This window comes from Macrosteles quadrilineatus, unplaced genomic scaffold (assembly GCF_028750875.1).
Source record: "Macrosteles quadrilineatus isolate MER2022 unplaced genomic scaffold, UCM_ALF_1.0 Scaffold_6__1_contigs__length_79288215, whole genome shotgun sequence".
Classification (NCBI taxonomy): Eukaryota; Metazoa; Arthropoda; class Insecta; order Hemiptera; family Cicadellidae; genus Macrosteles; species Macrosteles quadrilineatus.
The window spans coordinates 54,662,916-54,689,179 of record NW_026542599.1 but is presented as its reverse complement, the minus strand read 5'-3'; the positions used below and the strand labels follow the sequence as shown (position 1 = coordinate 54,689,179).

The 26,264-nt window shown below is 32.4% G+C and overlaps 1 protein-coding gene across 6 annotated transcripts in view; it reads right to left on the bottom strand.

Annotated features, from left to right (window-relative positions):
* Positions 1 to 26,264, bottom strand: part of LOC128996878 (potassium/sodium hyperpolarization-activated cyclic nucleotide-gated channel 2) — a 378,895-nt gene that overhangs the window by 288,136 nt on the left and 64,495 nt on the right. The window contains exon 1 of one of the 6 annotated variants that reach the window (XM_054422401.1): positions 15,055 to 15,109. The exons of the other annotated variants lie outside the window; for them this stretch is intronic. The gene's annotated coding sequence lies outside the window, so the exon portion shown is untranslated. Of the gene's footprint in view, positions 1 to 15,054; positions 15,110 to 26,264 lie in introns of those variants that run through there. 6 annotated transcript variants of the gene reach the window in all.

Genomic DNA, 26,264 nt, shown 5'->3' with positions numbered 1-26,264 from the left:
ACCATTAGTCTGTATCTCAAATGGATCTCAAGTTATAAAACCTTTAGATATCTCAAGGTTTTCAGAGTTTAGTAAAAAACACGTGTAGGGGAAATAGCTGGTTACGAACTTTTGCCAAGACAATTTTGAACAATTTCTCAAAATACAGGTCAACAAGAGTGGTCAAGGATTTTTAGAAATCCATATTCATTCCCCCCATTACATTAAGCCATACTTAAAGTGAGGGAATTTATCTATAAATATTTTGAGGTGTTAATTCCTTTAAATGAAATATAGGGGTTACTAGGTAGCAATTTTTAAATATTGGCACCCATTTTTATTTTCGAATAAAAACAAATTACTTTGTAACATATTTTTATGAAGAATTTAAGATATTATATAAAACTATATTTGACAATTTTTTCATTTGAGTTTTATGAAAGTGTAAATCGTTTCGCAAGCATCCCATTTCATATAAATATATTTTTTCATTAATATTTGACAATAATTACAAAAAAAATTGTAATATACATTTTTTTAAGAAAACAACTATTACAATATAAACTGTACTCATGAACATGATAGGTTTAGTTAATAAAATATAGAAATACGGAGTTGCAGAAATTTGTTCCAAGTAATGTGAATACAACTTTTATAAATTATGTTATCTTCCATTTACAATCTGACTACTGTGCAGTAGTTGTAAATATAAAACTTCAATTTGTGTAAGTAATCAGTAATTTTGTTCCATTAAAATTATTAACAATAACTTTATGTGCATTGTTAACGGGCGAGGATATAAAAAATATGACCAGATTTTTGTCAATATTGTTGCATAATTAAAACCTAACAGTTAAACAAAACCCAATATAAAGTTTGCAGAAGAAGCATTATAAAGGGGAAATACTCCTACGTCTGCAAAGAGATGAAAGATAAACCATCCTGGGTTAAGCGACTCAACGGTGACACATCTGGGATATCTCTATCCCTGGATAACGTATTTTCGTTGAAAATTGTATTGCTCTGGATGAAAAGTTTATTTAACTTATCCTAGTGATAAAACAATTTTGCATTGTATTCAACTAAATTAATGGAAATTTAGAGAATTGCCATAACATAGTTCCCTTATTGTGGACAATCGATGTTCAATGGACTATCCCTGAACTTAAATCAGTTACGTAAACAAATTGTAATACACTTTAAAAATGTTCTGTTGATCAATAAAGGTTAAAATGCCTTACTGCGCCCTCTGAACAGTATTAACTGTTTGAAATAACTCTTAACAAATTCAACCAACAAGATTAATGGAAAATCCGAACATATGGAAACTAGCTGTTACCCACGGGCTTCACCCCGTTTGACTTCTTAAGTATTAATAAAATTATTGATTGGTTAAGTTAAGCTGAAATAAACAAAATAGAATACAGTTATACAAACAAATAAGTACAGCTGAGGCATTTTTAACATTAGGTATATGGAAAGTTCCGTTTAGAAAGGAATTACGACCTAAAAAGGCAATTTATGAAAAAAATGGATAGTTTTGCGCAAGGTTTCTCGTCATGACGAACATTTTAAGTATATGGTTTATGGGGGTGTGACTTGTAGTTTTCTCAAAAGTTCATAAGTACTTTTGACTTTATATATAGGTAAATTTAAAATATATCCCATGGTCAATAGTCTTAGCTAAAATAAACCTTGAACGTAGCCTTGGCAGTAAACTACTGAGAAAAGCAATACAACTACATTTATGACGACATGCAGGTCTTAAACTCGCCGTCAAAGCTGGCACACTGATAATCCGGCTACTGAAAACTGCTTAAGGCGACCTTTGCTACCCAAGCTGTTTACTAACATACCAGGCACACGAGCCATGAGTTTATAGCTACTTGTAAGAAACTTGTCCGGACTACAACTTATATTGTAGGTAATAACCTGTAAAGTACCTTATTTTCGTTCCTATACGTTATTAAATTAGATAATAAAACAAGTTTCAGGTCTTTAATTGTGTAAGTCATTTCAAATAATTTTGTTTTACAAGAACCAGCGTACGTTTTATGTTTGTACCAATCAAGATGCTTAGCATAACATAAAAATTTTACAACTTATAACAATTTTAGCTACAATTAAAACAAATAAAATAATTTGTTGGATTTTTGTACTCAGCAAAAAATATTTATTTCTATTGGCATATCGGTTATCAATTTTATTTAAAGCTCTTATCCTCTAGATGCGTCTTTTGCTGGTTTGGATTATATCCTCGCTCATTTTCCGACCTCGGCTTCGCCTCCTTGACCTCGGGTCAAAAAGAACTTTAGGCCCTAGTAATGAAATATACTATTACATCCATACGAAAATGGGGTTATCGTTACAATTAGTACAGTTAGAGTTGTTTTAGTGAATTCAAGTAAAATATTGTTATGTTACTTGTTTAAAATATAAAGAAGAAAACTGCTTACGTTTGGTTTTGTTTTTTTATAGCATGTTTGACTTAGTACTGTATTTGTAATTTTTCTAAGATGCCTCGAAGAGATCGCACACGCAATGACAATAATAGGGATATGAGAAATAATCGTTTTCACCCTTATCAACTGCCCTTAGCCATGGACAATTCAGTAAATCCCCCTCTTTTTGAACTTGGACTAATGATTGAAGTAGTAATTTTTGTGGTGCTTCATAATTTAGCTTTATATTTTTATATTTTAGTGTTCAATTTGTATGAATGTTTTCTTACTGTATTGGAAACCCTAATTACAAAGTGACGTTCAGGGTTTGCTGAATTACAAGTCAGTGATAAAGTAATGATAATCACGTAAAAAATGAAAATTTTCAAATTAACTCAGGGCAATAGAAAATTAAAAATAATTCAAATATATCACGGATTATGAGGTTACGAAGTGACGCTGGCTGCTAGTTTCTATGAATTTAATTTTATGGTTAATGTATGTAAAACATTAGCCTACTATACGAGTACATTGTTGAAAATCAAAATAAGTTAGGCAGCAATTAATAACTTCTAGCTAAATAAACTGCCGTTGGAAGATCATTCTTTTAAATATACCTAAGTAGGGTTTCTTTTAGAAAACCTACTTGCTAACGCGATATTGGATCATATTATAATATAGCTTGATAATGTGGGCATTCAAGACCACATCATGTTTTGCTCGATTGTATTGCTTTAAATTTGTTTAAATTATATGTAACTAACACATTGATAAGTCGTAGGCTAAACTCTAAAACTTGCCAATTCCCTACTATTTACTGTTTCAAAAGCATTTTGCACGAAGCCACACCATAAACAACTTTAACTCTAAAATTACAAAAAACATGAATTTCAGGAATGGATAAGCCTTGGAATAGCTCATCCCTCAAATAAATAATGAAAGAGGCATAAATCAACTAACGACGATACCACAGCCGTTAAGTTTAAGTGGAGCGAGGAAAAATTAACCAAAAAGGAAAGAAAACTAACACAATAATGATCAATTAAATTGTACCCAAAAAACGGTACTTCCGATCTAAGCTGCAAGTTTGTTTGTACCACCCCCTGTGGTTTATGTGTACAATACATTGAAAAGCACTTTTGTGTTTGCTCTCTGCATGTTACATTATTCCAATCAAATGCAGCCATTCAATATGTCGCTTCGTTCGTTCTGTTTCCCCATACGACTGTGAACACTTTTACAATTTAACTTGTCACATGATAGTAGAAAAAAGCTTGAATTATAGTGTGTTTACTGCTGAGATTGTTTGTTCAGACAACAATACTGATGAAATGTGATGGATAAACTCAGATTTATGTCAGGAACTGATTATTTGTCATCAATTACAAGTCCGTTTTCATCATTCCCTAAACTCTTAACAGTTTTAAATCATAAGTCAATGTGTACTACGTAAAGATGTTAAGTTACTTTCCAAAAATTGGTTAAGAGTTTGTATGCAGGACCAAGTCCTTAAAATATGTTGTGATCAAGTTAACATTATTAGCATTGAGTATACACGTACCTATAATCATAACTGAAAAATCTGTTATCAAAACAGGTAAAATGTTAAAAGAGGATTTTTATCAGTTGTCGAATAAAACTAATTTTACGTTGAATGGAAATTATTTCGAGTAATTTAGTACAAACGTTTGTTGTGAGCAATAATTTTTTAAATACGATTATAACGAAAAATTGGTAATATGCAAAAAATATCAGTTTAGATTATTTACCTTTATTTTTACTTTATATGCAATCCAATAAATATAATTTCTTGCGTAATTTGTACAACCTACACACAACGTTTTCCTGGAAGAAAATGTATGTTTGATTTTACAAACATAATCCCGAATCGAAACATGAAACAACAGTAGTACTGCAGTTGACATGGATGTGAGTATTATCTTTTTTATGTGACGCAGTTTTGTCTCTGTCAGCTGTGCGATATCTCTGGTCGTGAAACTGTTGAAATCATCTCTGGATATCTGGATCTGGATAGGTTCACGGGTTGACCTAAAGCTTAAACAAACCCGTCATGGTTGTGCTAGACACTGGGGTATAATGAAAGTTTGTGTTGTATAAATTGTTGTCGCACTTTCTCATTAGAACTATGTTTTATCTATGGTTTATGGTAAACAAATTATAGATTGCTCGTACACCTGAAAAAGTTTGTTAGCTAAATTCAGAATGTGTGGATATCTACCGAAAACTTATTGACTTTACAACTTAATTAATCGTAGCAAAACAGGAAATATTTTTAGGTTCAAAAATACTTATAGGTTCTATTTTTTGACCTCTTGAACAAATCAAACACCTCGAGCAATGCTCGGTCCCCTGGTACTTGTAGTAAAGCAAGCAATAAAAAACAACGGGATGTCGATACAAGTAGATTGTTTTCAATAGTTCCGATTTAGGATAACGATCACTTAAGCCTTATCCCAAGCTACTTTGTGGAACATTTATGGAATTCCAAGCTGTTTATACCACTTACTTTGGCTCATGCTGACAAAATATTGAAAATCAATTTAGTGTTAGTATGTAGATAACTGTTGTATTTAATATTATTTTGCCTGTAGTTATCTACTTAAACGTGGTTTGAGAGACACTTATGTATTGTACGAATTTGCAAAATGGAAAAAAATTGTATGTTACTATCCTTTATTATTGTTCATATACTGTTGGCGAACTGACAAAAAAATGCACCCTTATTTACGTTACTGTATATACTATAAAAGTCTTACCTATAAAAAGTCCCCGAAAACAAAAGAAACCCAACCGATCCTATAACTCCATATTACATAACTACAAAAAAAAATTAAGGGAGAGGAGGGAAAATGCTTTTACGTACACAGGTAGCCAGCCTGTAGTGTGAGACTCCTGAATCTATCACAGACTACCAATACAACATTACCAGACTAGTATGTAATATTTGTTTACAATTAATTCCAACCGACGAAGCCAGCCCTAAAATTTTACTTGGCTAAAACCATAGAGCTATACATCATACTAGATCAGTTTGCTATTTCAAGTGTGTGATGCGGCAAAACACAACACGTACATCACAAGTTACGCAAAAACGTTTTTCATTCGTGCAAATGTAAAATTAAATCACAAAAGATGGGTTTCAAAAAGTACTGACGATAAACCACGTAACTTTTAATCAAACACAATTTCGGAGACCTTTCCGATGTCTTTTATTATTCAATCTCTCAAGTTTCCAAAAAAGTTAAGATTTTGAAACAGTCAAAATTACATAGACGTTATATAACGTCGTTTTATATAACGTTAATCACGATGAAAATGGTGCACGTTACTTTTTTGGATACACACATTAAGATACTAATTGTACTATAATTATCTACTTAATATTTGACACACGATCATGAAGGTCGGTACAAGGGAAGGTTAACACTCAAAGGTTTGCTTGGGACGGGAAGATTAAAGATAAACCACCCTTCCCTGTTGTTATAGGGCGGCGGGAGAAAATGTCACACAAGGTTATTTCAGAGATATTTTTTACAATGATTTGATTATATTTATGGCTAAAGGTAGCTGCTGGGTTGGAATTATTTTGGTTCGAAAACAAAAACGTTGTAATGAAGATTAAGGCGAGGACCTAGGCAACCACTAGCGAATATGATTTATTTCGTTATGAAGAATTCTAGCGTTTCTCACTACACCCTAAAGAATGGGCTTACAAATCGAGAAAAAAACTAAAAAGTGTGTATTCCACATGAGCGTATCTTTCTTTGCATTAAAGAAATCCCTACCTTAATATAAAAAAGATAGCCTACTTATTCTATATATGAAATGACACTATGCTGATTTTTTACCATCCTAAGAATATTCGTAAAAAATTTAAAAAAATATATCCTAAAAAACAAATATTGTCTAATGCAAGTTAAATATTTTTAGGGGTGTAAACATATTTAATATTCCGTATATTGTAAATATTTAAATTTCAAAAGAGTTATTAAGATATTTACTCGTATTACAAGGCTTAATCACTTTAGGTAGCACTAACCTAAGCTGAAAATCACTCACACTATACTATTTTTAAGTGTTATTTTTTTCATAATAGTTTTAATACTTGATTTTAAATGCCGACGACCGTTGTTTTACTAGCCGTTTCAGTTCAGTTCTTAGAATTGAAAGGATTCACTTAACAGCGAAGTTTTACTTAACAACACGAGTAACGGACCAATGCGGAGGTCACGAATCATCAATTTTCAACCAATAGATAATTAATTATAGACAGTCACAGTACGCAAATTAACACTACACCAAGAAATACAACACCTCCAAACAAATACACCAAGAGTGTATAAAACTATGTATATCTATGTGTAATCTTTGTATAGTTATGTTTCACTTTTGCAACTAAACACAAAAATACGGATAGTAATGATATTAAGAACACATTTTATGATTGATTTTAATGCTATATTCCGGTGCAGTTGAAGTTGGTAAAATTTGATGCTATCATCACTAGCCTAATTGTTGATGATAAGAGAATAATTTCCTCAAGTCATGAAGTAAGATTTTAAAGTTTACTCTTCTCAAATGCACGTTCAACCCGTGGAAAAAGTACAGTTGAATTTCATGCATGAATTTATATTGATGGAATAACACATAACCGTCTATTTAACCTTAACGTAGTTAATCGTATAAACTAGTTAGTTTTTTATTTTTGTTATTTTAAATTCATTCCTCTGATAATAACTTTTAGAAGGAATTGACTTGTAATTTTCAATCTAAAAAAATTGGTTTCTCATTCAACATGACTCAAAGATGTATACAGCTTACTAACTCTTTGTCACGGTCACACACATTTCTCCCTTTCCATTTACGGGCTGATGAGCTATTAGTACAATTTAATCACGAAAAAGTTTGTTACTGTTGGTAGTCACAAGTTCTGAAACTAAATTTATAGGTTCCGCCAGAATTTAAGTTAACATCCTTACCAGTTTGTCCTTAATAATAATTAATAATAATAATCATTGTTATGTACTATTACTTTTGTACGTTTCTTTGTGATACAGTTTGTAAGATGTTTTTTTTGTTTTTCTAAACAGTTTGTTCAGCGAGCAGCATATTTCAGATTTTTATTGCCTCAGATTTAGATTGAACATGACATGCCCTGTGGGTCTGGCAATCTATAGACATTGTAAGAATGTTTAAGTATACCTACAGTCTGGTATTTAAAAAATTTAATTTAAATATATCAAGTATTTCAAGACATCTATGACTATACAAGCATACACTGTAAACGAGTTTGGGCAAATGACTTTCAAGTTACTCAAAACCATTCCTCTACAGACCTTATCGATATCGTAAAAACAAGTCGATTCAGTCCAAATCAATGAGAAAGAGCTAAATTATCCAAGACTAACAGATATTGAGGGATGATGGATGCGTTTTTAACGCCAGAAGATACGACAGAGCTCAACGAGATAAACCTCTGGCTGTCGTAAAAACGTTAACGTCTTTCTGGTTTACGGTAGTTCCAGTCATGTATTGAAATTCTGATTCCTTTTCACTTGGATGATTTTTATATTAATTTAAGTAATAGCCTACGTAAAAATTTATGGTCGAAGCGTCATGTATGTAGATTTTATTTTATTAGGTACATTTTCCTTTCAACACATAAAAGAGAATGTATGGAATGCATAATGATATATAATAAATTAATTAATTCCTTACGGTTAAACGGAACACGTCACTTGAAATAATACCAATAGGAAAAACAAAAATAGTAACTCTACCATACTAGCTTTGTAAAATACTATAATTATTAAAAATCAAAATAAAAAATAGCTATTTTGCAGGATAATATTATTTGAAAGAAAAAATCAAATAGTACGCTGGTTTAGTATAACGGATGCATTTGGTTGATTGTACTTTGAATTGGGTTCACTAGCATACATAACCCTGGAAATATTTTATTTTTAAACCAAGTTCCAAAACATTATTACAAACCCTATAACATTTCACACTACACCAAATGCCAACTGTTATGAATTAATCATTAACACAAAGACCTTCCTGGCTGTACGAGTTGCATGTTTGTATTGTTGAATAAATTGACACGGAACACGGTTATTTTATCAAACAAGTCGATCGTTTTCTGCAAAAGACCCTAAAATACGTCATAGCCATGCAGCGAAACTGAAATACGTGCCTTGGACAACAAGATGATTGTCGTATTTAAACACAATGTTATTTAAAATAATAAACATTAATCGCGTGAACAGTTCTCCTAACATATCAGTAAAGTAAAGATTAGTAATACAAAAGTACTATGTGGTTATAAGCTAAACAAAATCTAAATAGTAAAAAAAAACATAGACAAAAGCTAACGATAATCTCCGTTAGTAAATTTTTGCAATACAAAACGATGCGTAAAAGTAATAACTAGTTTACTAAAATAATAAAGAATTCCAGGCAAACAAAAACTGCCTGAAGTAGAAATGGTTGTTGTAGTTCTTTAATAAATACAGTACGGTGTAAAACCTACAATCTACTGATTGGTTATGGAAATCATGAAATTAAGATATCTTAACCTAACTTAAATATTATTTAAGTTATTTCGTGTGTAATTAGCTCAATTTAACCAAACGTGTAATATACTTTGAAAATATATAAATAAACCTTTAAGCACCATAAAAAAGCAAACCAGAGTGCCACATGTTATTGTTTCAACCCTTTTTAGCGTTGTAGATAAAAACGTTTACAAAATAAAACACAAAAACCTACAAAGATTTTCAGTTTACTTCCATCCAACAATGACCTAGCTGGTAGGTCAATAATAAGGGATTTAAAATAAATAAATGATGAAAATGTCTTGTATTTGTTAAAAATATCTTTAGTCCAGACTGAATTACAGGATACAAAACAAGTTATTTAATTCAATCATCCAGCTAGAGACTACAATCTACTAGAGCAATGTCTCAATTTATTCAACTCTAGCGACAAGATGACAGTAATAAACTGTGAATCGCATGACAATATCCAAGAGAAGGTTGCTTGTTTGAAATTAAAATACAATACGAAGACAGGATAGAACAGTATTTTCCTGAAGCCAGAAAAGTGATTATGAATTGAATCATAATTTTATTTTTTTTAACACTCTTATTTTTTTATATTTATGACAACAGCTAATTTGCAACCAAAAGGTGAGTGAGCGTAGTGAACGAACTTCAACCAGGACGTAATTGAGCCTTGCGAACGAGCTCATCTTGAAAATGAACGAGCACGAGCATTTGACATAAAACCACATTAGGACAGAACGACATCTGTCGGGCCAGCTAGTACAAAATATTTCCTTTCGTGTACTAACCTGTGGATGCTATACGAAACTGTAAAATACAATAAATTGTGAAATGAAAATATCCTAGTTATAATAATTTTTTTAAATAATTTTTTCTACTTTTCAACGGTTTTTTGACATTTTTTCCTTGTTTCTCGCTCAACAATTGATTATTTATGGGATTTTACTTAAATGGGTTTCCAATCACTAGTTTAACATTATTTTAGTAGATTTTAAGGTATTGTCCGTAAATTAAGGTATCCGTCGTGTTCCCATCACAGCTAAAGCTGGGTAAAGCTGGGTTTTAGCTCAAATTCGAGACCAACACCGTGCTACTAACTTCATCCACTATTAGTTAAGCCAGTCCCTACTCCTGTATGACTGTTAGTATCGTTATGGTGTTTGAAAACGTCGTGCCAGAAAATTGACGCTCCCCAAGTATAAATTTTGAGCTTTACGTGGTTAGATTTTAGATTTTTGTGGTCTTCGTAATATACGTGAATGGAGTAAAGTTGTTGGACGTAAAAATTGTGCGTAATGAGTGGGGGGGAGGGGGTGGTGGTTTTAAATATTTGCACATTTTCCCTCCCAATGTGAATGCCGAATTCACATATCTCGTCTGAATCTGAGACCAAAGTTAGCGGACTTTGGTTACTCGGATCACGGCATGACTGAACAAGGGAGACTGTTAAACTAACAGAAGACGTTTCTATAATGCATCAAGATCTACGATCAGCACTGAAAGTCTGAAACAAGATGATCAGCAAACTATGTTTCCTCCAATACAACCATTGATGAAACTTATGAACACCCGCAGCCAGCCCCATTGAGCAATTTAATCTATATGGCCTTCTGCGAATTCCGTAAATAATTTTTTGCACACTTGTCAGAATACTTGTTTGGATTCACATCTTGTCAACTGGCAACAGTAATCAACAGGGATTGAACCCTTCCTTCAGAAACCGAATCACAAAACACGATTCATGCTTGGTGGGAGCCTAGGTACTATGACGAGACCAAACGTCTCAAATGGCAGATAATAGCAGTAGATAAATTAAGGGACACAACGTTGGTTGATTTTGAACTAGAGCCTTTGGCTACCACAGGAGTTCGATGGAAACATTTTTTTACGGACAACCATCGTAAGATAATTATCATAACACTACGATATGGGTGGGGACTTATACGCTGTTGTTCTACCATCCAAGCCGTTTCATTAGAAATAACAATTTGTAAAATCATCAAAGTAAAAATAAAACTTAAGTTTTAGATTACAACTGACAGAGTTAAAATGTATTCGCATACAATATAAAACCAAGGGATTCTATTTAAGCACACCGTGATAATAATATCGAGTATTTCCAAGTCCAGAGGTTAATATATCTAATTCGGTGTAAGAGGACAAAATTCGCGAGATGCCAACATGACTTTCGGTGTTTTGGAATGAGTTTGAAATTGCTATGTGCGCCCTAAACGGAATTCCTCTGGCAAGAACAAGTATAAAACCAACACATAATTATACATTTTTTTTAAACAATTTCAACATGAATCAATTAGGTATATTCAGTTCTTATTCTACCATTAATAATCACTACACAGTTTAGCAAAATAAAAGATTTTAAGCTTCTTTAGTTCTTCAATTTAACTCAATATATGATTTTAGTAAGTTCATACATTGTAACAATTAAATTAATGCTTTTGAGTTTATATATATAAGCCAACGGTTTATGTTGCAGTTAATTCACGTATTTAAAATAAAATAAAAATATTTCTCTTATTCCATTCAATCAATTACATGAAGTGGAAAATGTTCCGTCGTATTATCCTGGAAATGAATTACAATATATTCTTCATTACTGATAAACCAAAAATGTCGAATAAGAAAAGTGAGTAGCTTTTCAAAAAGCATCCCAATCTTTGTATAAACGGATCTGAGGAGTAACTTTATAGTCAGTAACAACACTAACAACGCTATAACATGTAACTAACTCCATTCTACACTCATCCTTCACTCGTATCTATTTTAAAGGTATAAATATGAAAAAAGTTAAAATTTCAAAACCCTAAAACACTATTTTTCCATAACCTGATCTTACCGGTTCCGGAACTCATTTAGGGTTATGACACCAGACACGTTTATGACAAATTTAAATAATGGTGGGTTTTAATTATGAAAAAGAAAAGATACAACAAATATTTATTTTGTTGAATTTCTGTTTATATATAGCTAATAAACCTTAAGTTTTCCACCGTTTCTAGCTTTACGTTCAGACGATGATCTAAGCCCACACTTCGTGCAGTATTTTTCTTGTTACAGTGGAGACTGCATCTGTGATTCTTTCTCTTACATGGGCCAAATTTCATATTTTAAGAATAAAGAATGTTTTTAACACATCCCCAAAGAAAAAAATCACATGGATTCATTTTAGGGATTCTTGGAGGCAATTCTATAGGGCCACATTTCCCAATCCAAGTTTCCAAGTTTGGGAACCATTTAAGGCATCTCGAACGAAAAATAAATAAAAAGTGTGTAAAGTGTGTGTGGTGTGTGTGTGTTTAATAAAAAGTGTTTGTTATCCTACGATATCCTTGTTTGTCCTTAGTTGAACTTTATATTTCGTGGCAACTGCGACATCATCAGGTTCATCCCCTTTGGTCATAAACCGGTTTTATAATATGGAGGTGCTCCATCCTGCTGAAAATTAAGACTGTTCCAATTTTCCATTCCATGAAGTTGAGAAAAACAATATTTTTCAGGTAAACATTCTCATTGATGTTTTTATTCAGCGAAGAAAGATTTCCTAATCTCTTCTTCTCTAGACAGGCCACACCAAACGTTTATTTTGAACGAATCTCTTTCCTTTTAAAACATTTCATTATGATGCTGAGATCCCCAAATTCTAACGTTGTGCCTATTAACACAACCATTTGTGTGAAACTTGGTTTCATCTGAAATGATAACTGCATTCAAAGATAGATAACTTCGTTTTTCGCTATTCAACATAAACGTAGCGAATCCAGATTCTTGTATCTGATCTGTTGTTTGATTTTTGACGTAGTCGAGTTTTGTTGGCATCAAGATGGAGTCTTTTATGTAAAACTTTGTGAAGTGTACTAACCGGAATTCCTAATTCAATACTATGGCGAGGGAGGGATTTCTTTGGAATCCGAACACCAGATAGTCATATATTTTCAACTGCCTGATGGCAGTTTATATTTTCACCAGGTAGACTGGTGGTCTACCTGCCAGGTCTACTCTGCTTTTTAACTGACTTGGTGTTTATGAACTGCTACTCCAAGGATAAATGTTATTTTCATGAGGCAAAGCTTTGTTAAAAGTTCTTCTAAATGCCCGTTCTACTAGAGTCCCTGACTTTAGTTCACTTAATAACATTAAACACTTTTCCTTTTCACGCGCATTTTCTTGATCGTAGAACAAGTTAAAAAAACACAGCTTGAACTTTTTCTAAAGAATACCTAGTTTGTCAACGATAAACACATGTTTAATGTAAACAAAACTGTTTCAGCTCCCAGACGCAGGGTTTTAAGATAGTTAATTTTGAAATAGTTAATTCGTTTTATAATAGTCCCACAGTTAAAACCCCACCATTATTTTATAAAACCCCTGTATATACAAAATTACATACTAAAACTTACAATACATACTACAATATACATACCACACATACTACAAAAGTTCCAATATACATCGAACATATATTAAAGTTTTAACAAATAGTGTTTTGTCTGGGTCTTCCCAAGTGACCTACGGTAATAGCTACCTCCCTATAGGGAAATTCGCTTATGGGCTTATTTGTCCTATCATAAATATATAGATTGGCTTAATTAGAGTAAATTAGAGTTACTAAAATAATTTTAACGTGACATTACATTAATCTAGTCGATAGCTTCAAAGTTGAAATTTTTGTTAATTTTGGACGTTTACACAACAGTTAAAAATGTTAATATTTATATGATTTATGCAATCTTCCAACAAGACTTTGCCTTAAGAAATTGTATCCAAGAACAAAGAGATGAATGAAACCCACTGAAAATATAACTCTGTTTAATAAGCACATTAAAACTGAGCCATCGAGTATAGAGACAAACTGTACAACAAAATTGACTCACGTTAAACTTCCACATCACTTTCAACCACAACTAACTATACAGACACCTTATACAATGCCAATATGGTAGGTTATACCATTGAGTATTGGTTACACTAGTCAAAGGTATAACATAGTTACGACACGAAAACTACGATACCACGTTACCGCGCTGTGATGTTGCCGTTGTTATTATTGACACAGTTAATCAAGCTAGAAAACAAACATTGATGTCGTGTTAGTGCTGTTATTGACTTTAAATAGTGCAAGTAGACTATTGATCTAATGTAAAATACGGAGCATGTTTTGATGTGTGTTGTAAAGGTAGTTTGAGTGCTCTGTCGAATAAATGTTTCTATCTTTATTTAGGGTAGATCTACATCCTGTAATTTTTCTTAGGAGGATAATAATTAGTTTACGAGTTGAGACATCGTTATGTTCTGTTTAAATCGTTTATTCTTATGGTTTAGTAATAACGAAATTCTACATAACTAGACACCCTTTACGGTGTATGAAGCCTTTGGAAAATATACCTCAGAACTGTGTTTACAGCTGATCTATAGGGATAACATTATAGGGGAGTGTGTTTACTCCCCCTCTGCTCTCTAACAATCGAAAAATTGTTTAGTTACCAACGAATCAAATGCCAATGTTCAATTTCAATGCGTTTTAGTCATAAACCAATTGATTACCTTCCACATCTAGTTGTCACTTATATTGTTATAGTATTAATATCTTTATTCATCGCACGAGAACATTACCAAGAGTATTTTAACGCACAATACAAGTGAAGAGAGTACAATGAAGTGAGATTATTTGCGAGGCCTTTGTCACCATTAAAATGTCAGGATACAATTTAGAGGAGTTCAAATTTAATTGATGACTTTTCTTTGGTTCTTCTCAAAGAGCTACAAGTGGTATTAATAAACGACTGAGGTTTTGTGTAAAATACATTCATTTAAAATATTTATCACAATCAATTCTCAAACCTCTCTAGTCATAATTTAGTAGTCACAAAAGGTGTACTACATGTGTCAGCCCAACAAGTGGTGACATTCTACAAATTCAAGATGTGGAATCAAAAAGACACTACCAAACATCAAAGGCCAATTATCTAACTATCCTCGAGCTACTCTCTTATGCTTTAGTGACGTCAACAGGTGTGCGAGATTCAACTCACTGTCCGAGTGTGTGTATCGAATCGCTATCCAGGTTGGAGTCTGGCTGGTGGTCCGGCGTGCGTGGCGGAGGCGTGGGGCGCCGGAACCGCCACAAGGCGTGCCGCACGCGTGCAAGTCCGTGGCGCGCCGTGGTGCTCAGTTACGCGGTCAACACACGACTGCGGCCTGCTGCGAAACCAGCGCTCCTGCCGGTGGGCGTGGGAACTACAACTTCACCGTGTTCCTAGCGGTGACTAGATGAACTGCAAGGCGGATGGATTTAAGAACTAAAAGTGATTAAAAATGTATTCGGGTAACCAGGTTTGATTCATGTCCCCATTCTACGTAGGGAGCATATGGTTTCTGGACCTTTTGTAGACCAGAAAGTCATTATGTACAAAGAAAGACCAGTAAAGTCAGCTATAGTTGGGTTTGGGTAACATTACCAATGAATTACTCTTGACAAAAAAAACACAATAAGTTTCTTCAGTAGGCTCTCGACGAAGCTACACATACAATTTTTACAGTTTTGGGCACATTCCACTTTCTGAAATGAAATTGAAAAGTTCAAACCGTTAACGATTAAAATTTGTTTGCAATTCCGTCAAATTTGTATGTTAAGAAAATAGTGTACCTACTGTATATTGAATAGTGTTGTCATTTTATGTATGGGACGTCAATTAATACCTGTCCCGTCGTATTTTAGGAGTTGATTTCCATATAACTTTTATTTGGAGAAAGTTCTCGTGCTGATTGATTTTATATTGGTGGTGGATATGTAAATATTTTATGTTACTATCCAACGCCTCTGTTTTACAAAGTAACTACAATGACACTGGATAAGTAAAATTCTTACCACTCGAAAGCCAATTTGAAGTGTGGTACATGTTTGGTCACGTTTAAAAAATGTGCTAATATCGGATGATTTTTTTTTTTAATTTAGGGTGAATATTGAAGTGTATGCTTTACGGTTTTTTGTAATATCAAAGAACATTCTATAGATTAAAGGATCGTAATAATTCCAAATTGTTTCAAATAATTAACATTCATTAAGTATAATATTCATTGATACATGTCAAAAGTTTACACAAATTCCATTTAGTTCTCTAACATGGATACGTTTTTACAGTTCTAGAAATATTATATAACAGTGAAAACTAACAATAACTAGTAATTAAAAATAAAACTTACGTACAAAAGACTTAAACCAGTGAATTTACACTACTACTTAATATGGACAATAACTGCATATTCCTGGTTACTTTATTTGTGATTTTATCTTTGGAATTACGTTCAGTGTTAAACATTAAAATGTATGAGTGAGGAAAATTATATACAAACATGATTTGTAAATTTGGGAAGGTGTATGTAAACAGCTGCGTATTTTTACTTAACCAAATAAGTTTCCTTTTTTTGGTTGATTTTTGACACTACTAGAAAACATTTTTGTTTAGAGCTATAGTTCATTTGTTGTGATTTTTAAATTTTACCTGGCCAACATTGATGAATAGTTATGTTTTAAAATACTTGACGAGTTGGATATAAAAAATATGTATATTATAATTGTTTCTGTGCGGCAGAATTCGTTACAGTAGTACATTATGAAATCTCATTTGATTATAAGCAGGCGGCAAACAGCTGTTTTCCGGACTAAATCATTGCGTGGAAATTCCATTAAAACAAAGTAGTGTGGCGAAAAATATGTATTGTAATGTGTCACAACCAGATAATACTATTGTTTTTATTCCAATCGGATTTTCATTTATATTTTTTAAATAACAAACTCAATATTTGTCTTACTTAGACCTGTCGTACAGGAAGCAAGCAAATGGGCTTCATTTGATTAAACCAAATTAAAAAAAAAACGTGATAAAAATCAAACTATATTTTATAACTCATTTTATTTCAAAACAATTTTCCACGATTGTCGTCACATTTTCTAAAAGTAAAACAAGACAACGGGTTAACTTCTTAAAATATTACTTCTATAAAAACAGTCTACAAGCTAGAAATATTTAGATTAATTTGTGTGTAATGAGGTAATTAATCAATATAAGTGACGCTCACATATAAATATATAGGAGATGTAAAAACTATTGTTTCGTATAAAGGTCAACTGGCTAAAACGGCGTTAAAATTTGCTAAAAGCAAGGCGTTACGTAGGCAAAACAACAGCTGTAGTCATATTGCATAGTAACGCCTTGCAAGTATATGAGAAGCTGTAAAATAATTGTATTGCGCGTGTGTTTAAAATTGTAATTAACTTTCCATTTATTACATTTTAATCAAACTGTTAATGAGAAACATTATGAGCGATACAAACACCGTTTTCGATTTATAAATGAAAATTACAGTTTTGTATGTCCTTCGCGTGATATTATAAAGGCTTTTATTTTTACACTTTTAAATTGTTAAAGAAAGCTGAAAATAATTTACGTCTGTTTATTCTATCGTATATAACATAGTGGATATATAATTATGATTGGTGGGCGATGTTTGATATTCCTACGCACCGATCAAAATGCAACCATTTTTCCTGCATTCACAAAACTGTTAGGTCTCTTTAGGAATTTAAACCTAGCCTTACGTGGACTTAGCTTAAAATAAGGCCATGTTACCGTGTGGTATTATTTATTTCTATATAATAATCTAAAGGTCTGACTAGCATTTCAGTACTAATTTATGTTATTCTTTCAGTTTATTACTATATTAAAATCATGTGTGATTGTTTGTTTGTATTTTGTTTTTGTTTATTTCCGCTTAACTTAACCAATCAATAGTTTTATTTATACTTATGAAGTCAAACGGGGTAAAGCCCGTGAGTAACAGCTAGTTCAACATAAACTCAATTCATTGATTGTATTTCTACTAAGGAATGTTTCCGTTTTGATCTGTTGTCTTGTTTTCAAATTTCAGGATGTATTTTAAGTGAATAGTTTTTTCAAGCGAGAATGCGATTTTTTAACAATTAAACCACAAAGTTTTTTTTTAACAAGCATCAGTACTGCTTATGTACTACTAGAGTAATCCGAAGATATTAATCCTTGACTGGATTATGAAAAGAAAATTTGAAAATCTATGAAGCAGATTCGATTCTTGTTACTTAAGTCAATGGTGATTGTGTAACTATTATAGTTTATTCTATAATCAATAGTAGGTAGGGTACTGTTTCATGACAGAAGTACACTTTTTAAATTCAAAAGTTGTATGCACTTCGAATATATTGTATACAGTGGATTTAAATGATAATTTATTAAACGTTTTTGATCTGTAATCAACCTCTTGAAAAAACAAACATTTTATTAAACTATACCACAGTATTGTATTGCATATTGTCCTAATAGATAATGTTAAACTTTAAAATAAGTATAACTAAGTATTCTTATGCAATTTCTACTGGTTACTAGCTTACAAAAATAGCGCAGTTAAATTTTTAAATGTTTTTACATCTGCCTATATTTTATTTTAATCAACCCATTTTTAATAGCCTTCCCTTATACAGCTTGAGTACGTAGACCGTTAGAGCTTGACAATGATTTAAAAGTGAGAAAGGTAGATATTATTAAAAAAATAAAAACATTCAAATAATAAATAGCTAAATGAATTTATTCCGATTTGGGCATTGAACCGGTTTATATAAATATCTACGCAGTACCTATATATGTTTCGTATGTGATCTACGCGTATTGATACTGTAAATAATATTGGCGAAGTGTTCACTCTCATAATTATACTTCCTTATATTTACTTGTAATTAATTAATGACAAACTTAATTGTTTCAGGTAAATATCAGACCACATGGCCGTTTCTTGTAACCAACAGCAAACAAGGAAAACAACTGAAATTCATTTAAAAATTGATCCATCAGCATGGAATAGGTTATGTGATTGTCTAGCTTTGTCACTCGCCAATCATTGTATTAATAGCATTATTTACTTTACTCTCAAAAACGAAATGTTTATTGTCATCTAAACGATTATTTTATAACGCAGATGGTAGAAATGCAACAATTGATTGCTTTTAACATTCGCAGTGTACTACACGTTGGAATGTGGTCCTTTTACACTAATCAATAGAATTTTCCTTCCGGCGTACTGCAGCACAAAGGCCCTAGGCAAACCTTATTGACGAAATAGGTATAAAAGGTCCGTTGTGTGCCGTAAAGCAGGGTTGCCTAGCTAGAGCCGTGGAGCTCCTGGTGGCCGGGTAGGCAACCCGCAGTGCCGCTGTATGGTGGCGCTACCCAGGTTAGCGGCCGGTGCCAGAACTACAAACACAAACATCCACTACTGCTACCTATCGGCGCCACAGACAACTAACTACATCACGATCGATTTAACCGAATTAGAGCTTCCAGACGAGCCAGACAATGTACCGAGTTTACCTTTTTATCTGGGGACTTTTTGAATAACCTTAAAATTTGATTAAGTTTCGAAATAAAATATATGCAATTGGTGTGTAAGACATGTTTTAACCTCACACAAGAATTGTAAATTGTAATTTACAAGTAAAACATTGTTTGGTACATTTTATGAGAGAAATCCGTTAGCTGACTCAAATGCCTTTAAATGCAAGTCTGGTTAGATTGTTATTTATTTTTGTAAATGTATTTAGAATGTAAAATATTTATTTATTAGATCATAGCCTAGTTTTTTACGTATTAAGAAAATGAAAAAAATATAATCCTTGTTTTAAAAAGACCTAACCAAATGAGTCGTTAATAAATGAGGGTAAGGTAACTGATTTTCACTATAATATGGCGACGTCTATTCAGAAATTGCAGTGTTAAATGACAATTAATTGCGCTATTGTTATACCAATTCATCGTTAAAAGAAGCTAAAAATAATAAAGTTGTTCTACTGAAGAGTACATTTACACATCTACCATTTATTAAACTTGTAGTGATTAATCCATACTTAGTTTTATCATAGATTAAACTTACTACCTTTGGATTTATACACTTTTTTTAACTTCCTTCAATCAGCCGTGTAAGTATTAGCATCAATAATTTTAGGAAAATTCATACAAGGTTAATTAAAACAGCTGAAATGTAATAATATTCGTTTAGGTTTTTTGTTGTCGCGGGTACCAATCAATATTTACTTTGTAAGGATTAGCCTCAAAACTTAAGGACGAGCACGAGATATTGCTCAAAAGGATTTTGAAAACTTTTATTGGTACTCACAACGTTAAATTAAACTCCGCAGAATTCAAAACCTTTCGTGCTAGCTTAACCAGAATTGTTAGGCATATTAAAACATGATTATACTTACTTGTTAATTGGCTTTAGCAGATGAACTACCAAATCTGGATACTTACCTGAAAACAAGACCAAATAACAATATATTACTGCAATATTGGAAAACTTAGACTTAAAACACAACAGTATTTTTATTAGTTTATGCTATGGTCTAGGTCTAGGTTATCATTCTGTCTATCTTATACTTAACTAGCAAATCCGTCGTGGCTTCACTCACGAAAGTTTAAATTAAAAGTTGACTTTTTAAATTTATTTAACTATTGAAAATGTGTTATGCAGTAAAACACTTTTTTCAATATTGTAAATAATTTTATTTTATGTAATAAAATATAACGCTGTTCCCTTGATAGTCAAATTCAAAAGTATTCACTTGTTCAAATGTAAACAAACCTTATCTCTCTATATGGATAACATGGGAACTTGAAAAAACCACTGGGGCATTCCCCACACTCCATTTATACACTATACAATTATAGTCTATTTTAGTTTATATCATCAACGCTACGTGTCTTCTATTATGATTCAAACTACGATACTATCATAATTATATTTATAGTCAGCCAATTTTATGAAATTATTATCGAGCAAAGATTTGCAAAAGGAGGTAAGTTATACCTTTACAATTTTTGTTAGTTGGTAATAATTACGTTTTGAAATTAACATGACTTAACTTGTGAAAAGTTAGATAATCTACTATTGTCATGATCTATTTATTTTTGTTGTTTATTACCATTGTCATTGCTACACATCATTATGAAGTGGGGCGGCAAGACTATGATATAAAAAGTCTTAGACAAATTGCGTTGTGATTAGCACTATCTAATTATTATGCGGTATATTGAAGTAAGCTAACCTTCTTAGAAGTAATGCAATACTCATTATTCTGTATGAACACCTCAAGGACTAACCTAACAAAACCTTGCCAAGCCAACCTAACCCTTCTCTACCTTGTATTTAACAGAGAAACGACTTGAAGGGCTTGAATATTAATTATTAATAAAAGTGGAATAAAGCTTAACAGGCTTTGAGTTGCTGCTGTAAAAATGAAGTTGCCTATTCGGATCCGTGATTTGATTTCAGATTCTATTGACGTCAATAATTTCTTATTAGGCCTATGCGTCAATCTCAAAATTGACTGTGTGTTTCTGCGGTAATAAAGCTTGTAACACATCCAATTACAGTATCAGCGAAAGAAAAATTAACTATTTCTTCTACTTTCTATTTGGCCAACCCTCTTCATACATTGGCCATTTTAAAGTGTTACAGCAAAAGTGTAAATATAGTACTGTATAAATACGTTTGTTAATACTGTACTTAATTTTACAAAGGTATATGCCTACCTTTCTACACCCTCTGTATTTAATTAAAACAAACATCACCTCAAATATATAACTGAAAATCACATTGCTTTACGAAAATATGTTTTTTTTTCAATTCTAGCTAATTTGATCAACAACTATTTCTATATCAGCTATTTCATAACGGCATATACTTTGGCAGTGTATGAAATAGAAACAAAACCACACCAAAATTTCAGAAAAATCTTTAAAAAAAATTTGCCACTATTCCATTGTGATTCCATATTTTAAACAACATGTATTGCATTTGAGAACCTTCTTCTCCAATCCGTGGTGTCGAGGTTGGGTGAGAGTACCCCTTTGTCTACAAACAAAGAACCACCTCTCAATGTTGCACCAAACTGTTTCGACACTGCCTTCCGGCGGAATAATCTAACGACTAACCAAGTGACTTATACAATGATGCAGATTCTCCAGCTCAACAAATTTTTTCTTAAGTCCCAACATTATCAGGTTACAGAATTAATACTTAGATAAAACACTATGGTGATTGGAAGGATTAGAATCCGAGACCTCGGGAACTGAAGTACCACTCTCTACCCCTAGACCAGCTCACGATTTATTTATTTAAACCAAACTCAGCACTTATCGCGGTCATTGCTTGATCCGGACAGTCTTTTGATGTTGGTTTAAAAAATTACAAAGTCCAAAGTCAGAGTCGTGACTTTTGCTATTGTAATGATCAAGGCGCGGGGTTTGTGTCATGGAGGCTACAATTCAAATCATACATACCTAGGTAAAATGTAGCGACCCGATAGTTTTGAGCTCACATTTTAATATAGGTGAAGATTAAACGGCTCAGGTGAGAAAGCTTTCTCTAAAGTTATAGAAAATCTCCAACTAGAAGCTATAAAAGAATTATTAATTTATAACTTTCGACACTTTTAAATATTTTCATCCTAGCAGGGTATAGTAGAAAAATTACGCAAAATGGGTAATCTAAGGAGACACAAATAAAGTATGTTAATTCCACCCAAAGTGTATCCTGTGTATATATTGATGTCAAACAAAATCAATATAAATCTATATTGAAACTTAACATACACAATACAGCAATCATTCAAGTAAAACCAATGATAAAAAAAATTTAACCTGTGGTGGAAAAGTTACATTTATTGTCAATGTATTTTATTTTTCTAAAATGAAACCAAAAAGTTTAACTATAACCTTGAAAAAAAAACTATAGGTTGGAAAAATACATTACACTATTGTACAAAAACCCAGTCTCAACTAGAACGGACGTAGACACAAAAATTAAAGATAAACAATCCTAATACGATTTGTGGATCGGTTTTTCATGTAGTTTTAGTGTTAATCCTTAATTGTTTATTCCATCGGTTATTTAAATGAGGACTCGATGGTGGCACCATCAAATGATTATTGATTGTTATTATTTAAATGATCCGTGAATATGACAGAGGGTGCGATTGATTTAGTTTAGATAATGGGAATATGGAAATTAGAGGATTGGCTTGGTTTTTTGCACGATTAAAGCCACAAATATACCGATGGGTTACTATCACTCAGCCATCAGTCTCTAAGTTGAAATAAATGACGTTTATTTGTTTAATGGGAGAAAAATAGTACTATATTAAACCAATAGTACTTCGTTTCACACTCCTTTTTATGGTACACGCTGAACAATGATGGTTAGTATTAAATACAGGGTAAGTTGCAGCTGAACACCATCGTGTTTCTTCTTAACCGTTTTCGTTCCAGATTTAAAGAACTCACCCTTAAAAAAGTAAGTTCACACCATATTAATGCACGGACCAAGCTACTGGTAATTTATGAATAGTTTATTTTGGTAGAACTAGCCGCTCCATAAACAGACAGATGTGCCAAATGACATTTTGCACCACCCGTCCCTGTTATGGGGGTCAAAAATGCCATTCTACACTCTTTATCACCAACACACACGGACTATATGGCAGAAGTTCAAATACCTAATCGTTCGGTAAAATACATATAGGCTGCAAATTAGTTTGTTGAACATTATAACATGTTTACAGATATTCTTGCGTATATTTATAAAGTGGGCTAACTTGAAAGTAACATTTTTTTCATGAACTCAATAAATTGTTAATGCGTATACAAGATAATTATGTATACTTAATTTGTGTAAAAAAACATTATTTCACAGTTTTAATATCCTAACATTTTTTTGTATTATATGTATTATTTAACTGGGAAGTAAGTGCTTATCCGATCCAGTTAACCGGAGGTATAATTAATTGCAGCGAACAATGTGATTTTAAGTATCCATGATTGGGATTGCAATAGGGTTTTGATTACTCAAAAATATATTATAAGCTACAATTTGATAAACTTAATTGAATATTTTGTATTACCTAAAGTAACAGTTTTCCTGCTGTAACTAAAAATTACTCTGTTACTGGATTGTTTTATTGCAACTTTTCACTTCATTATAAAACGATGGAGTTGAAAATCAAGAGATTTTGATGACACAATCATGTATCTTAAATTTATGCCAATAAAAATATAACAACGGTTAATTTATAAATCAACTTTACCTCAAGCCAAATATTGATCACAGCTATCACGTTGAAACCGATGAAACCCTAATCACGGCTAGACGACGCCAAGTGATTTGGGCAACCGTACACAAAATGTATCTACCTTGGGCCGGTGCCAAGAAATTATGTCTATGTGAAACACCTATCCTCAGCATAACCAAACACGTTTAGACTATATCTATAAACGACCATATTGGATTGGTTTCGTGGTAGTTGTTCAATAGCTTTATAGCACTTGAAGCTACACTGTACTTGTTGGCTTTATAGTTGTTATAGCTCTTTGGTGTGCCAATATACATAATTTCTTATCAATGTATTTGCGACTCAGAATCATTGATAATACATGTTCAGGTGATTGAACAGCTGTGTATTTTGGGGTAAGTTTAGGTAAAAGATGGCCTGACTTCAATAACATGTATAAACACTTCTTACAATTTATTTCTGTACATTTCCAGCAAAAATTTAAAACTGTTGTTAACGCAGGGAAAAAGCTTGATTTGACTTGTTGACCCCTGGTTGTCTTTTTGTCAAGAGCGCGTGTCTCGAGTCCTAACGTTCCACGGAACTTACTTCGGGGAACCTAGGAATCACAGGCATCCTTAAGCCTTGCCCCGAAGCGTTTCCTCCAAACGGCAGCTACATTGACAAGTATCACTGTAATAACAAGTATTCACGGTACCTTATACACCAGGTAACGCAAAGAGAAATATTATGACGTCTTATTACATGTAGAGGCATACACGTTAAAGCGTATAGTCAGTTATTTATCATAAGCAATAAACTAAATATGTTGTTAAATGAACCGTACAAAATATTAGCTCAAACTATTTGCATATAAGTCGGTTCTGTCGTTAGAAAGCCAAATAAATATAACTATCGGTAGCTCATTGTACTAAAATTTTTGTGTGATAAAAGGAAAGGTTGACCGACGTATGGAGAAAGCCAAAAGAAACCTCAAGCTTGGAGGGATAGTTGAGCTACCTCTAATCACAAATTGGCAGTTTGTCTTCTTTCATCATTTAATCCAAAATTAGGTGCTATTTCATAAAAATTTAAGAACAGGAAAAAAGTGTAAATAGTGTATTGTAATACATTCCAATTAGAAGTAGAGCTAACGTTGAAATGCATTTGTAAATACTAAAACTGTACAGAGAAAAACAACCGCATCATACTTCTCCCAAGTACGTATCGGTAGCAAAGAAGATATTAAAAGATAGCAATGTATTGTATACGTTTCATACCTTCCATCAGTCACACAATGTTTTTTGCTCAAAGTTCGTCTAGAAAAAAATGTAATTGGCTGCACTAATTAAAGAAAATATCTAAACCCGTTAGAGACTTGTATATAGTTGCTTGTTTTATTCTAAGGTATATTCAAGAGGATACTTTTAGGAAATGCGTCGTATACTAAAAGTGGTGCCAACGTACAATAGTTTGCGGGTCATTTCACACAATTCCTATGGAAATATCTGGGTTCACAATAGTCTCTCCAATGCTTACACAGGCTTCTGTATATTTTAAAAAAGTACTCCTTGTAGCTAATTTTACTTTTCTAGCGTAGTACATTATCTCAAAAAAAGCCTTATGGTAAAAATAATCTGCTGTAATCAAGGACAACAATAGTAAATCTTTCTCCCTTGGAAAACATATAAAATATATATATTGTGTGGTCCCCGATTTTTATTTTAAATTTTGGTTCATTATAAGATTGTTTTAGGAGGAGTATGAATTAGTTTACTTAATGAAACCGTATAACACGCATTTTAAAGAGCTTTTCGTATTATAATAATATATAATAGTATTTCCCAACAACAAACAAAATTATCCGTTTGTAAACGATCACTTGTTTTCTAGTGTTAAAGCCACAAAGCACATATTTTTAAATTCATTATTATAAATATAAATAACAATTAGAAAACATCAGCACGCCACAATCGTTACCAATATGTAACTGGGAAAACTTTCAGATTATACAATGAAATGATAAGTGAACTTGAATGATTTATAGTAACTCTTTACCTACTAAACATGTTAACCTCCCTATTGTAATTCTGTAACCAGCCAGTTTGTGAT